A 13,237-nucleotide genomic window follows, 5' to 3' on the forward strand; every position below is an offset into this window, starting at 1 on the left:
CGTAGATTCCTGGCAGTATCCCACAGATTTCCTGGTAATTAATCCTAAAACCCGACTAGATGGACATCCGTTAATCCTAGGCAGACCCTGGCTTGCTACTGTCGATGCCTACATTGGCTGCCGGCAGGGAAACATGACTATAACTAAAGGACCAGATGTTAAAAATTTAATTTTATATCCTCCAGCACAGCCAAGCCTGCCAATGATTAAAACTAACTCTTATCCTGTGTCATATCTTGCTAACAATATCAGATCTCCATTAACTATACAGAAGGCTTTAGACTTTAAAGATCAAACAGAAGACCACGCCATTAACAATTTTATTAGTCAAACTGAAGCTAGAACACATATGCAGTGTTTTATGATAGAAGCAGCATTTGACAGTGAGCTAGAAGAAGATCCTTTAAAAGATCCACATGACCAAACAATACCAGTAACTGTTGTTGCCAATAGCAAAGTAGTGGAAATTGAACCTGGTAAAACTCTGAATATTAACGCCAACCTTACATCAGATCAAGAAATAAAGCTTGTTAATCTGTTACAAAAATACAAGGATGCATTTGCGTGGGATTATCCTGACATGAAGGGGATTGATCCTCAGTTATGCACCCATCACATCTATATAGAGAAAGATGCAAGACCTGTCCGTCAGCCACAAAGAAGACTCAACCCTCACCTAAAAGAGATAGTAAAAGACGAACTTCAGAAGCTCTTAGATGTTAACTTTATTTACCCTATCTCTGACAGTAAATGGGTCTCTCCCCTTGTGGTGGTACCCAAGAAAAATGGAAAATGGAGGATTTGCGTGGATTACAGGGAGTTAAACAAGGCTACACAGAAGGATCACTTTCCCCTCCCATTTATAGACCAAGTGTTGGACACGTTAGCAGGGAAGAAATTTTTCTCCTTTCTGGACGGCTTCAGTGGATATAACCAAATCCAAATTGCCCCTGAAGACCAGGATAAAACTACCTTTACGTGCCCCTGGGGAACGTTTGCCTATCGAGTATTACCCTTCGGCCTATGTAACGCCCCTGCTACATTTCAAAGGGCTATTCTCAGTATTTTTGCAGATCTAGTAAATGATGGACTTGAGGTGTATATGGACGACTTCACACCGTATGGGGATGAATTTGATCCAGCTCTGGATACCCTGGAAAAAGTTCTACAACGTTGCATTGCTACCAGACTCTGCCTGAGCCACGAAAAGTGCTACATGATGATGACGGAAGGGCTCATTCTAGGGCACTACATTTCAGCAGCTGGCATCCAGGTAGACCCTGCTAAAATTCAGATTCTTTTGCTCATCCCTACCCCCACTACTCAAACAGAGGTACGTAGTTTCCTTGGATTTTCTGGATATTACAGATGATTTATAGAACATTATTCACGAATTGCAGCACCTCTATATGCCTTAACTGGTAATGTTGATTTCTTGTGGACAGAGAAATGTGACCAGGCTTTTAAAGAATTGAAAAAGTTGCTGTCAATAGCTCCAGTCCTTCGAGGACCAAACTGGAATTTGCCATTCCAGATCTCATCTGATGCCTCGGATACAGCAATCGGTGCAGTCCTAGGACAAGAAGAGGATAAGAAGCCATACGCTATTTACTATATTAGCAAAAATTTATCCTCTGCCGAACTCAATTATACTGTTACTGAAAAGGAATTCCTGGCTGTAATTCATGCTGTTAATAAATTTAGGCATTATATTACAGGTTATCCTGTTGTGTTATATACAGATCATTCTGCTATCAAATATCTAGCAAACAAACCTGTCACGAATGCTAGAGTAACTCGATGGTTGATACTGTTGCAGGAGTTCGACATCACAATTAAGGATCGACCCGGCAAGGAGAACCCTGTAGCCGACTTCCTCTCAAGAATACCCAAATCAATCGAAACAGCAGCAGTAGAAGATCAATTCCCTGATGAACATCTGTTTGCCATTGCCATTCGAACACCCTGGTATGCTGATGTCGCCAATTACCTTGCAGTGGGTAAGTTACCAAAACACCTAACCCCTCAAGAACGAAAGCAAATTGTTCAAAAAGGCACTCGATTTTCGTGGATTGGAGACCATTTATTCCATACAGGGGCGGACATGCAAATCAGGAGGTGTATTGAAGAGGATGAGATCCTAGACATCTTAAAAGCTTGTCATAATGGACCATGCGGGGGGCACTTTGCCGACAAAAGAACAGCACATAAAGTACTACAGGCAGGATACTATTGGCCTACAATTTTTAAGGACGCGAAAAAGTTTGTACAAGCCTGTGACAGCTGCCAGCGAGCAGGAAAACCTGGTCAAGCTGATGAAATGCCTCTGAGACCACAAGTGGTTATTGAGCCATTTGAACGATGGGCTCTCGATTTCGTCGGGCCCATTAATCCACCATCAAACCAGAGGACATACATCCTGGTAGAAACAGACTATGTTACTAAATGGGTTGAGGCTGAATCATTAGCTAGGGCTACAGAAGATTCGGTAATACAATTTTTGTTCCATTTGTTTGTACGTTATGGACTTCCGAGAGAAGTAATTACAGATGGTGGACCACAATTTGTTGGAAATAAACTAGCTGCAACACTTAACAACTATCATATCCAACATAAGATCACTACTCCCTACCATCCGCAGGCAAATGGACAAGTAGAAAACAGTAACAAGATAATTGAATCAATCTTAACAAAGACTATCGCATCACACAGGCGTGATTGGGCTGCTCGGCTACCTGAAGCACTGTGGGCTTATAGAACCACATGGAGAAGTACGACAGGCTATTCACCTTATCAATTGGTGTTTGGGAAACAACCAATCTTTCCTATCGAATTTGAGATCCAAACACTACGAACTGCACAAGAGGTCGGCTTAGATCTGAATGAGGCACAGATCAATCGACTACGACAAATCAACGAATTGGATGAGATTAGGCTCTCTGCATTACAAAACACAGCATTAATCCAACAGCAGCGAGCTAAGTGGCATGATGCACTTATAAAGAATAAAGTCTTCCATGAAGGAGACTGGGCTCTGTTATACGATTCTCGGTTCCAGGATTTCCCGGGGAAACTCCAGACTCGCTGGCTAGGACCATATGAGATCCAGAAGGTGCACGACAATGGGACCCTCACTCTGATCACAATTGACGGTTCTGGACATACGTTCAAAGTAAATGGCCACCGAGTTCGTCTCTATCGAAGACCTCTTACTCGGGAATCCTTTTGTCAACAGCTACAGCAAGATACTGATTTGGAGATCTTAGGAGAGGAAGCGAAATCTTCCTCACCTATAACTTAAGCAACTCGTTTTTCATAATTTGTACATAACATCCTGTACATATGTTCTTTTCATCTTTGTTTGTAGTATTTTTGTTACCTTATTTTGCACAACACTTTTTGATTTTGCTGTTCCTTTTCAAAAGGAACAGCACTGGTTTGATTTTGCTGTTCCTTTTCAAAAGGAACAACACTCGTGGGATTCTGATGTTCCTTTTCAAAAGGAACAACACTTTTGGTGTTTTGCTGTTCCTTTGCGAAAAGGAACAGCACTTGGTGTTTTGTTGTTCCTTTGCGAAAAGGAACAACACTTTTTGCTTTGCTGTTCCTTTGCGAAAAGGAACAACACTTTTTGCTTTGCTGTTCCTTTGCGAAAAGGAACAACACTTTTTGCTTTGCTGTTCCTTTGCGAAAAGGAACAACACTTTTTGCTTTGCTGTTCCTTTGCGAAAAGGAACAACACTTTTTGCTTTGCTGTTCCTTTGCGAAAAGGAACATCACTTTTTGTTTTGCTGTTCCTTTGCGAAAAGGAACAACACGTGTGGATTTTTGCTGTTCCTTTGCGAAAAGGAACAGCACGTGTGGATTTTTGTTGTTCCTTTGCGAAAAGGAACAGCACTCTTTGTGCTTTGCTGTTCCTTTGCGAAAAGGAACAGCACTCGCATATTTCTTTTTCCAAGATACAGAATTTGGCTAATTCTGCTATTTCTTTTCCACAAGATAACTCATTTACATGCTTCTCTCAGAGAGGACACCATCAGAACCTTTCTGCTCCTATTGGGACGTTTTGCGATTATGCTCTCCTAAATCCTTTAGATATAGCAATGATATTATGCAATGAACATAAAGCATGATATACCGAAACCAGCATATCATAAATCGCTACTATTTTAACAGTCAGTATATATAAGAAGACAAGAGGAGGGACATTAACTTTCGTCTTCACTGTCATTATCTTATTCCCGAACCGTGGTTTGGTAATTTTTATCATGTCGATCTCCCTAAAAACTTTCTTGATCATTACTGAGGAATATGACCAAACGATTTATATCTGTCTGTTGGGATTGTAAGACTTCTTCCACCATTCCCCGCTCTTAAGGAGTGCGGAACCACCCTTATGTGTAATTGAACAAAGAAAAAGAGAAGTGTGCTGCAAAAGAAGAATAAAAGAAAAAATAAAAACAAGATATGAAATCGTCAAATGCAGGATAGGGGGTCTCATTCAGAGCCAGCCTACCATGATCATAAGGATGGAAGCGAAGTGGCATTCCCATTACGGCCACCACACCAGGGATATGGTCCAAAGGTAAAATAACAAGCAAACCTTGGAACAGGAGGTCTCATCACGAGCCGGCCTGACCACGTTTCGTGCCTACCTTGTGAATGGCATTATGGTTATCTGGTCACCAAGCCAGCATAATGGCCTGCATTTTGACAAAGCACTCTTCAGTAGATACACAAAGGATAATGGTTCCGGGGGGTGAGATAAACAACTTTGCCAAGGTTATGAACACCTGTTGGCAGCAGAGCTCTGTTAATGGCATTGGAGTCGTAATATTTACACCAACAGGTATGATATTAAGTCTGTTTGTCTTTTATATCCTTTGCATGTATCATATGTCACACCCTGATATAATTATCGCATGAACATTATCACCAATCATGGCAACGGAATTGACAATGACTACTGGAGACTTGGTACAGTTGACAGACGTCCAACCCCTCGGTTCCTCATTATATCACACTGGCTTATCTAAAAAGCGATCCACTTTTCTGCCTCGGTTTCGGTACTCCATTGTCCTTTTACAACATGGCATAATTCTACCTGCTGTACTTTATGATTTGACTCCCGACTGGCTGCTGCTCCTCTCTTTGACGGCTGGGGGCAGCCTATCAGATCGCGGGGGGGGAGGTAACCTCATTACTCCAATGGTTACGTGGCTGCACACCATTCGGGCAAAATAATGACACGATTTAACGACATGATGATCTCATTCTACGGACTGCCATCCACGATCTTTCTCTTTGCTGCATGCTCTGCGAAGATCCTTCCTAAAATTAGCATCGAGTATCCTCTCTGCTTGGTAAATACTGCAAACAGTTGTTGTTTCATTCCTGAGTCTATTTCTGGAGTAAGCTATGGGCGGGAGGACAATCCGAAGTGAACCGCACAAGCTGACCGCGTCCGCTGCTGCCCGCGAAATTCTGGAAAATGCAGGATGGTTGAATTACTTCAACCGCCTGCAAGAATCGAATGAGGCTGTAGCATTGGAATTCCTGCAAAATTTGCAGGAAAACCACTCTATAGTCGGAGGAAAGCGGATAGGAGTTACGGAGGACATTATCGCAGAAACCTCAGGATTACCAGCTGTTGGACCCAGATGGGAGCTGAAGAAGGAAAGACTGCAGAAAGTAATGGAAATTTTCCAAAGCGAAGGCCAAAGTCTGACAGTCAAAGGGAAAGGAGTTCTGCCGACAACACTGGGGAAACCCTGGACCGAGCTGGCGAAGATAGTGCAGAGCTATATCACCTGCGAAGGGAGAAAAGATGTGGTAAGGGCTCGTCACTTAAAACTTCTAGCTGTTTTAAAGGGAAAATGTTCTGTAAATCTCCCTGCCCTTTTAAATTCGTTATTACATGATGCGGCCCGAAGCCTGAAGAAGGCTCAGCACACAGATACGGTTGTTAGCCACCACGGACTGATTCGGCTAATAATAAGCCACAGTCTTACCCAACAGCAAGGCACCTGGGAGGAATTGGTCGAAACAGTTAAAGAGGGACTGGCTGTACCACCCCCAAAATCTGAACGAACCTCCAGCACACTGGAACGTTCAGAAAAACATAAGAAGCCAGCAGCAGAAAAGCATGTTGTTTCAAAACGAAAGCAGTCCTCCAGCACGCCGGAACAATCAGAGAAACGTAAGAAGTCGGCGGCAGAAAAGCATGCTGTTTCGAAACGGAAGCAACCCTCCGATACGCCGGAACGACCAGAGGAACCTAGAGAACCTGTTGGCACTCCCAACCTGCCTGAAAGACCTAGGAAGTCAGCTCGATTGGTTCGAATACGGGGAAGGTTGGAAAAGATTCAGAAAACTGCGGCCCAACCAATTGAAATCGAGGACGAACCTACGGAAGTGGAAGGTGAATTACCCGAAGGAAATGCTGAGAAATCAGAGGCTGGAACTAACCAGCCAGAAGGAGGAATTGAAGAAGGACACGACCAATCTGAAGGAGAAGAGACCACCAAGCGAGACAATCAAGAAGAAGAAAACGCACAATCTATGGGTAGCCCGTTGCAAGACCCTCCAGGAGAAGAGGAATTGGCAGCAGTTCTGGCCAATATGAGAGGATACGGCCAAGCCTCCAGTACAGGAGGCGTCCTTGATGGCCCCGCAGAAGAAGAATTACCCGAGGAAAGGCATGCAGAAGAGGCAGGGGAAGAAAACCTGCCTGGCTATGGTAATGAAGCAGAAGACATCAATCCGGGACAATCTGTCCCCAGGACGCCGGAAGATGTTCCAGGAGAGGAAGAAGAAGTAAGATTGAAGGCCAAACCCTCTGCCGAGGCAAGGGAAATTGAAAAATTGAGGAAGAAGCACCAGAGGATGCTGGGCACGATAGCCAGACTCCGGCAACAAATTAGAATGTTGAAAGCCAGTCTGAGAATACAAAAAACTGCAAGGAAAAGGAAGAGGACCACGGCAGCAAGAACCCCGAGGGTTAGAGTTCGTTTTGATGGACGAAACCCCATCAGGAGACCTACTGTCGAGGAACAGTCTGCTGTTCCAAATGATAATGAGGAACAAGGTGCTGTTCCAATAGAAACTGTTGTTCCATCTGGCCCGGAGGAACGAATGGACATTCCAATGGAACAGCAAGAGGCTCCGGTGGTAGGAAGACCACAGCAACCCTTTGTTCGCATTAAAAAGGAAACGGATAGCAAAGAGGTTCAAACAGAAGCACCCCCCTCGGGTGTAATTCGGGTCCGAAATTCCAAACAACGTAATAAGAAGGTCCAGGTTAAACTTCCAGCTTCTACGGACGTGTGGAAGAAAGACCCAAAAACCAGAACCCTGCATAAAATGATGAAGGAAGCCCAGCAGGAGGCCGAGCAGTTGCGAGAACAGACGGTCCCCAAGGAAAGATATGAAGAGCTCCAACAGCAACTTCGAAACATCAGTCAGTCTGAGAGCCAGGCCTTTGAAGGATGGCAGAAGGAGCAGGAAAAGGTTGCTAAGGTAACTCGTCGACTAGATAGTGTTGTTAAGCAGATGGACACCCTGTGTTCCTTGTATACTGATGTTTTGACTTGTAGAGCCCCTGCTAAAAATTATGCTTTGTTTTTGCTTGAACGATATTTGAGATTAAAAATAAAAGCTGTTAGGGCGGGAGCACCTATCCATATCAACACTGTTAATGATTTTATAGACTGCTGCAAGCACTATGGAGTTAAAGTTCAAAGGTTGTTATGTGAATTTTACCTGCACAATCTTGTCTTAGACCAGGAAACTGATTTGAATCCTGGCCCTTTCGTTGGCGATATACAATTCCAAGCCTTTATCTCATTTGGGGTGAATCAATTAAAATGGCTTAAAGCTTACAACATCTTCCAGAGGCAAGAAAATAGTTTAGACCTATGGGTACGAGCTGAACCTAGGGACCCAACAGCATTATGGAGAGAGCATAGGAGTGTGATGAGGATCCCAGGTGTCATGAAGATATTAGGTCCCATGCATGGAGACTTGATCCGAAATGGTCTGGAGTATTTCCTGACTATTAAAGACCATGCCCTCCATGCTGCAAAGTTTCGCTACCGAACCTCTAACCCAAACATCCAGCTCAGGGAACCCTTTAACTTTGAGAATTTTGAATTGGCTGCCAGTCGATTGAGTCTCTATGGGGAACGGATTCTGCGAGCAGGACCATTCTGGTTGGGGTATCGGTTTCGCAGCCCAATTATTTGGCATCCTGCACCTGGATATCAGGCCCTATATGAGATGCCTGCAGATCAGTTAGATCAGTTCTTTGACCATCTAGTTGCTAATCATGGTTGTCGACCTCTTCGTGAGATCCCTTCTCCGGCCTACTCTCTCACAGCCTTGCATGTCAATTATAACGTTTTCATGAGGACATGAAACAGGGTAAGCAGGGGGGTGTGTGGAGCACTTGGAAGGTATGCTTTTTGACAAGCAATCTAGTGGTTTTTCAATAATATTTCTAACCTTTTCTGTATTATGAGTCTAAAGAATATAAGGGTTTTGATAAATTGTGTGAAAATGGAAAAACGAAGCTCAATCACTAATAATTGATGTTTTCTATGCAGAAGGACGCGGAAACAGGGAATCATCGAGTAAAAACAAGAAGCGAAGGGAAAGTAACTGTTGTCCTGTCGACAGGGAACCGGATGCCGACAAGATCAAGTAAAATTAGAGCCGAATAGTCCAGGAAAAGAACGCAGGATACCGAGACGGAGAACGCAAGAAAGGAAAGAGAAGAACTGAACGATTAGCGAATCCCTCAGGATCTTCGATCCTGAGGGATCGCTGCTTTAAGCTTATCTTTTGTATCTAGATATCTCCGTCATTTTTGTTATATAAAGGTACCACGCCATCGAGCGTGGGGGACGACTGTTGTTGTAATTACAAGCTTCAAAACAACTTTGGTCATTAAGTTTTGTTAAGACCTGATTTTGTATACTTTTGTTAATGCAATCAATATAAAGGACTTGGTGTTCACTTCGTTTCTGCATCTGAAGTAACTTTAAGCAGTGTACCATTGGTAGCCAAGGGCCCAGCTCCGACGGTCACTTGCTGTTGTATCATACGGTGATTTGTGTGGTTTGCTTATTTCTCTTGTTTTAGTAATCCGATATATCTTTTATATGATAGACTATGCTTCCTAATTAATATCTGAATCTGAATAAGTTCTTTAACCCACGTCTCTGTATTACACAAAGTGAATCTATTCGAATTGCATCCATTTCTATAGCAAGATATTGGTATGAATGTTATCATCATTGGATTCATATAAAATAAGTATTTGCGAGGCTTGAAGATAATATCACTTTGTTCAGAAACATAGTCACATCATACATTACTCTCGGATTGCTACAGTAGTCTAGAACGTGTACATACATCGGAGTTTGATGTTCCATTTGAGTTTGCTGTTCCATTTGAATTTGCTGTTCCATTTGAGTTTGTTGTTCCATTTGAGTTTGCTGTTCCAATTTATATGATTGACGTTTCCTGTTTATGATAGTTTGTTGTTCCATTTAATTACTGCTGTTCCATTTGATTACTGTTGTTCCATTTGATTACTGCTGTTCCATTTTAGAATTGCTGTTCCATTTTACTTTCGCTAATCTGCCTTTATTGCTTTTGCGTGATAGCAGGCCTAAGGCTGTCGTGAGCCCAGCAAGACGCTGCCTAGCTCCCAGACCTATAAGTCCATGCTTTGGTTTTCTTTCTTTATCAGTTTCTAAAGGGAAGGGTTATTGTTTCCGTACCCTTGACTGATCAACTGTTTTGTGTGATTTTATCTTTTGAGTTGGTTTAGTTACAGCTTAGTGTTTGTTTCCTTTCAAATCATTAGAACGCTATACTACCGAGCATTACTTGGACAAAACAGCCTCGGATTGAGTTACTCCTTGAAAGAACAAAACGATCCCGGATTGACTTAATAATGTGGAATAATTGGTGGTGTGAGAGACCCTAGTTATCGCTCTACACTCCTACAAGATTTTTTGGATCGGATCTCTTAGGTGAGGTAATGTGTAAATTCATATGACTCTTCTAGATCAGAGCTCTCACCAAAGGATTTCTTCCATTGCATCTGTCCGATGCTGAAGAACGGTGAACCCAATTTTTTGTTTGTTTGACCAACTCTCCCTCTTTGCACTTTGATGTAAAAAAAATCTTTTTGGAATTGAATTTTGGGTCATCAAAGGGTAATGTTGGAACCAAATCTTTAAAGATTTTCTTAAAGGGTTTCTTAATACAAACAACAAGCCTTGTTTTAGTTTGGGGTGCCCATGTGAAAGGGGCTCCTATTTAAAAAAAAGGGGGGGGGGGGGGTTTCTATACCCTTAAAAAGAGTTTTGTTTTGAGCATCCATCTTAAGGGGCTATTTTCTTAAAAAAATATTTTTATATTATTTTTTTAAAAAGAGAGCACCTATTTGAAATTTCTTGAAAGGGATTTGATACTTTTTTAAAGTAACGCCTATTTATAAATTCATAATTGGATTTATTTTGAGTTATTGGGAGAGGATGGCGAATCCACTCCCAGAGACATACCTGAAAGAAACAAATGAATTGGATGTCATAGACTATGTCAAATCTAAATTCAAGTTACAAACATGGTTGGAAGGTTATGGCACTTCGACCATCACAAAGGGAGAATAAGCCATGGGGGATTCAATAGAGGAGAAATACCATACCACGTGGGTTCATATTGGGGGATATATATTAAGGACAAAATGACATAATATATTGAGCATATATTAGGGGGTAAATGGTTTTTTATATTGAGAGGTATAAAAAGTGGAGTTCAAAGTTAATGAAAAAATATAAACAAGTACAAAAAATGTTAATGAAAAATTAGATTCCTATAATATTTAATGAAGGTAGTGTTTTTTCAAATTCGGATTGTGTATTGGGTTATATTGTAGGGATTAGATAATGGGATTTTTATAGGTATTTTCAAATATGTAGTCAAGTTAGGGGTATTGTTTAGTATGCCATGAATGCACATCATATGACAGAGGTTCATTGAGTGAATCCCGTGTGGAAGAGGCAAAACCCGGTGCATGCTCAATTGCTGCATTGATTCAGGACTGGGAGAAGTGGGAGAATAAGGCAAAGGTATTAATAAGTATGTTTGTTAAAGATAATGTATTCCATTATATTCATCATTATCACACCTCGAACGTGACCTACAACACATTCAAGGATTTGTATGAAACTTAGAACACAAATCTAGTTATTTTTTTAAATAGTGAGATCTGGTATATTAGGACGGAAGAGAATGAATCTGTTAGTGACCTTATTTCAAGAATTAAGGATTTAAAAGATAATTTCGAAGATATAGGTGAATCACTACATGTTATTGATATTGTGACAATCACTTTAAATGGAATGTCATAGGACTACGAGATTTTATTATATGTCTTGTAGCAAAGGAGAAAATGCCAAAATTTGAGGAATTGACAAGAATACTGTTGGAGGAAGACAAGAGGTGCAAGAACTTGAATCCTCAGATTCTAGATTTGCAAATTTTGGTGAAGAAGAAATTGTTTGAAGGGAAATAATGAGGAGCAAACAATGGTGGAATCTCATCTCATAGAAGGCCATTTCCAAAACTAAATCTCTTGAAAATAGCAAAAAGAAATGATAAAAATAGAATCCAAAATATTCCAATTTTAATTTATCCTTGATTTAAAATTCGAATTTAGTCTCGCCAGCTGCTTGAAAATAATTAATTAATTCATTATGGATTAATTGGTTGGAGAAATTAAAGTCAGAAGTCTTTATGAAGTTATGCAAGAGTTATCCCTCAAATTAAGGAGATAACTATTAAAATAAGGTGATAAGATTGAGTTATATTTTGGTAAGTAGTTAACTTATTTTACTAAGTTAAGTCTAGTAAATTAGTTCAAATTGTTTGAGGAACTAATTGTGAGTTATCAATCAATTGATGCATGCATGCACTCAAACCTTGTACTCTAGATAACTGAAGATTCCCTGATCAGAAACTCATGCATGTTAATCTAAGAAAGACCGGTGGAGCTAAATGTCAAGGATAGTGTACTATCAGTTGCATGTGTTTTCCTATAAGGAAACTCATGCACACATCAAGGTAAAGTTACTTGAGGATTGCGCAGTCTCACAAGTGTGAGATCAATGTGAAATATTAGTGATCCACTTGGTAACAAGATGATCACCTAGGAGAAATGGCGTGAAGAAATAGGAGCTTGGAGGCAGAGGAGAAGGCTTGTGAGATGCCGAGTTTTCTTGTGAGCGTCGAGGAGGATTCTACTGAAGCTAGCTAGCTGTGAGAGCAAAGGATTTGTATAATTTATATCTATTTTCCACCTTGTATGATTATACACATAGTGGGGTTTTTAGTTGAGGTTTTCCCCCCATAGTATTTTCTTGTTTTTATGTTCATTGACTCTTCTTCTTCTGGTAATATGTGTTCAGCTCGATCTTGTTATCAATAATTAAGCTTCCACAAATTGATAGTATAAGTAGATTATAGTATTTTGCAGTATCGGGTATAGTCTATAGTCAGATTTTCTACATGATCCAAGAGGTAGATTTGTAGAGAATTTTCATAATTTCTACATGGTATCGGAGCTAGCTGATCTATAGAGAAATTTCTATATGGAAATCGAAGCCAAGTTTATCAGAGATGTGAATAGTATACTGAGAAGACAATTCGAATTTTGAAGTTTGAGGTTGCAGTTGCAAAGCGAATTTCATATCATACTTTAATTGAGATGGGACATTATGCGACAAAATTCCCATGGAGGAAGCCCATGAAGGGATCCTCGGATGGAATCGAAAGGTGAGGCATTAGCCTCTTCGTTGAAGATGGATTTTACTCTCATCGCATCCATGGTGTCATCAATGATGGTTGTGTTTGGTATCTTGATAGTGGTTCCTCAATTTGACATGACCAACGATAAAGGTTTATTCAGTTCTTTGGAGGAGAAAGACCTCAAGATGTGCATCGAGATGGGTGAGATGGAAGGTATAGTGTTACAAGATTAGACACAATTTCTTTTCAGAGGGAGCATGTACCTCCTATCACCTTGACAGATGTGAAGTATGTGACTAGACTGAAGCAGAACTTGATATGGTCACGATGTTAGAGGAAAAAGTCTACGAAGTTGTCTTCAGTAGAGAAAGGGTTTTCCTAAGACACATAGTACCACGAGATAAGTGAATTATATCGA

The sequence above is a fragment of the Pinus tabuliformis genome, chromosome 2_2 (assembly GCF_031772625.1).
Source record: "Pinus tabuliformis cultivar Carrire ecotype Pingquan chromosome 2_2, CPIR1, whole genome shotgun sequence".
Classification (NCBI taxonomy): domain Eukaryota; kingdom Viridiplantae; phylum Streptophyta; class Pinopsida; order Pinales; family Pinaceae; genus Pinus; species Pinus tabuliformis.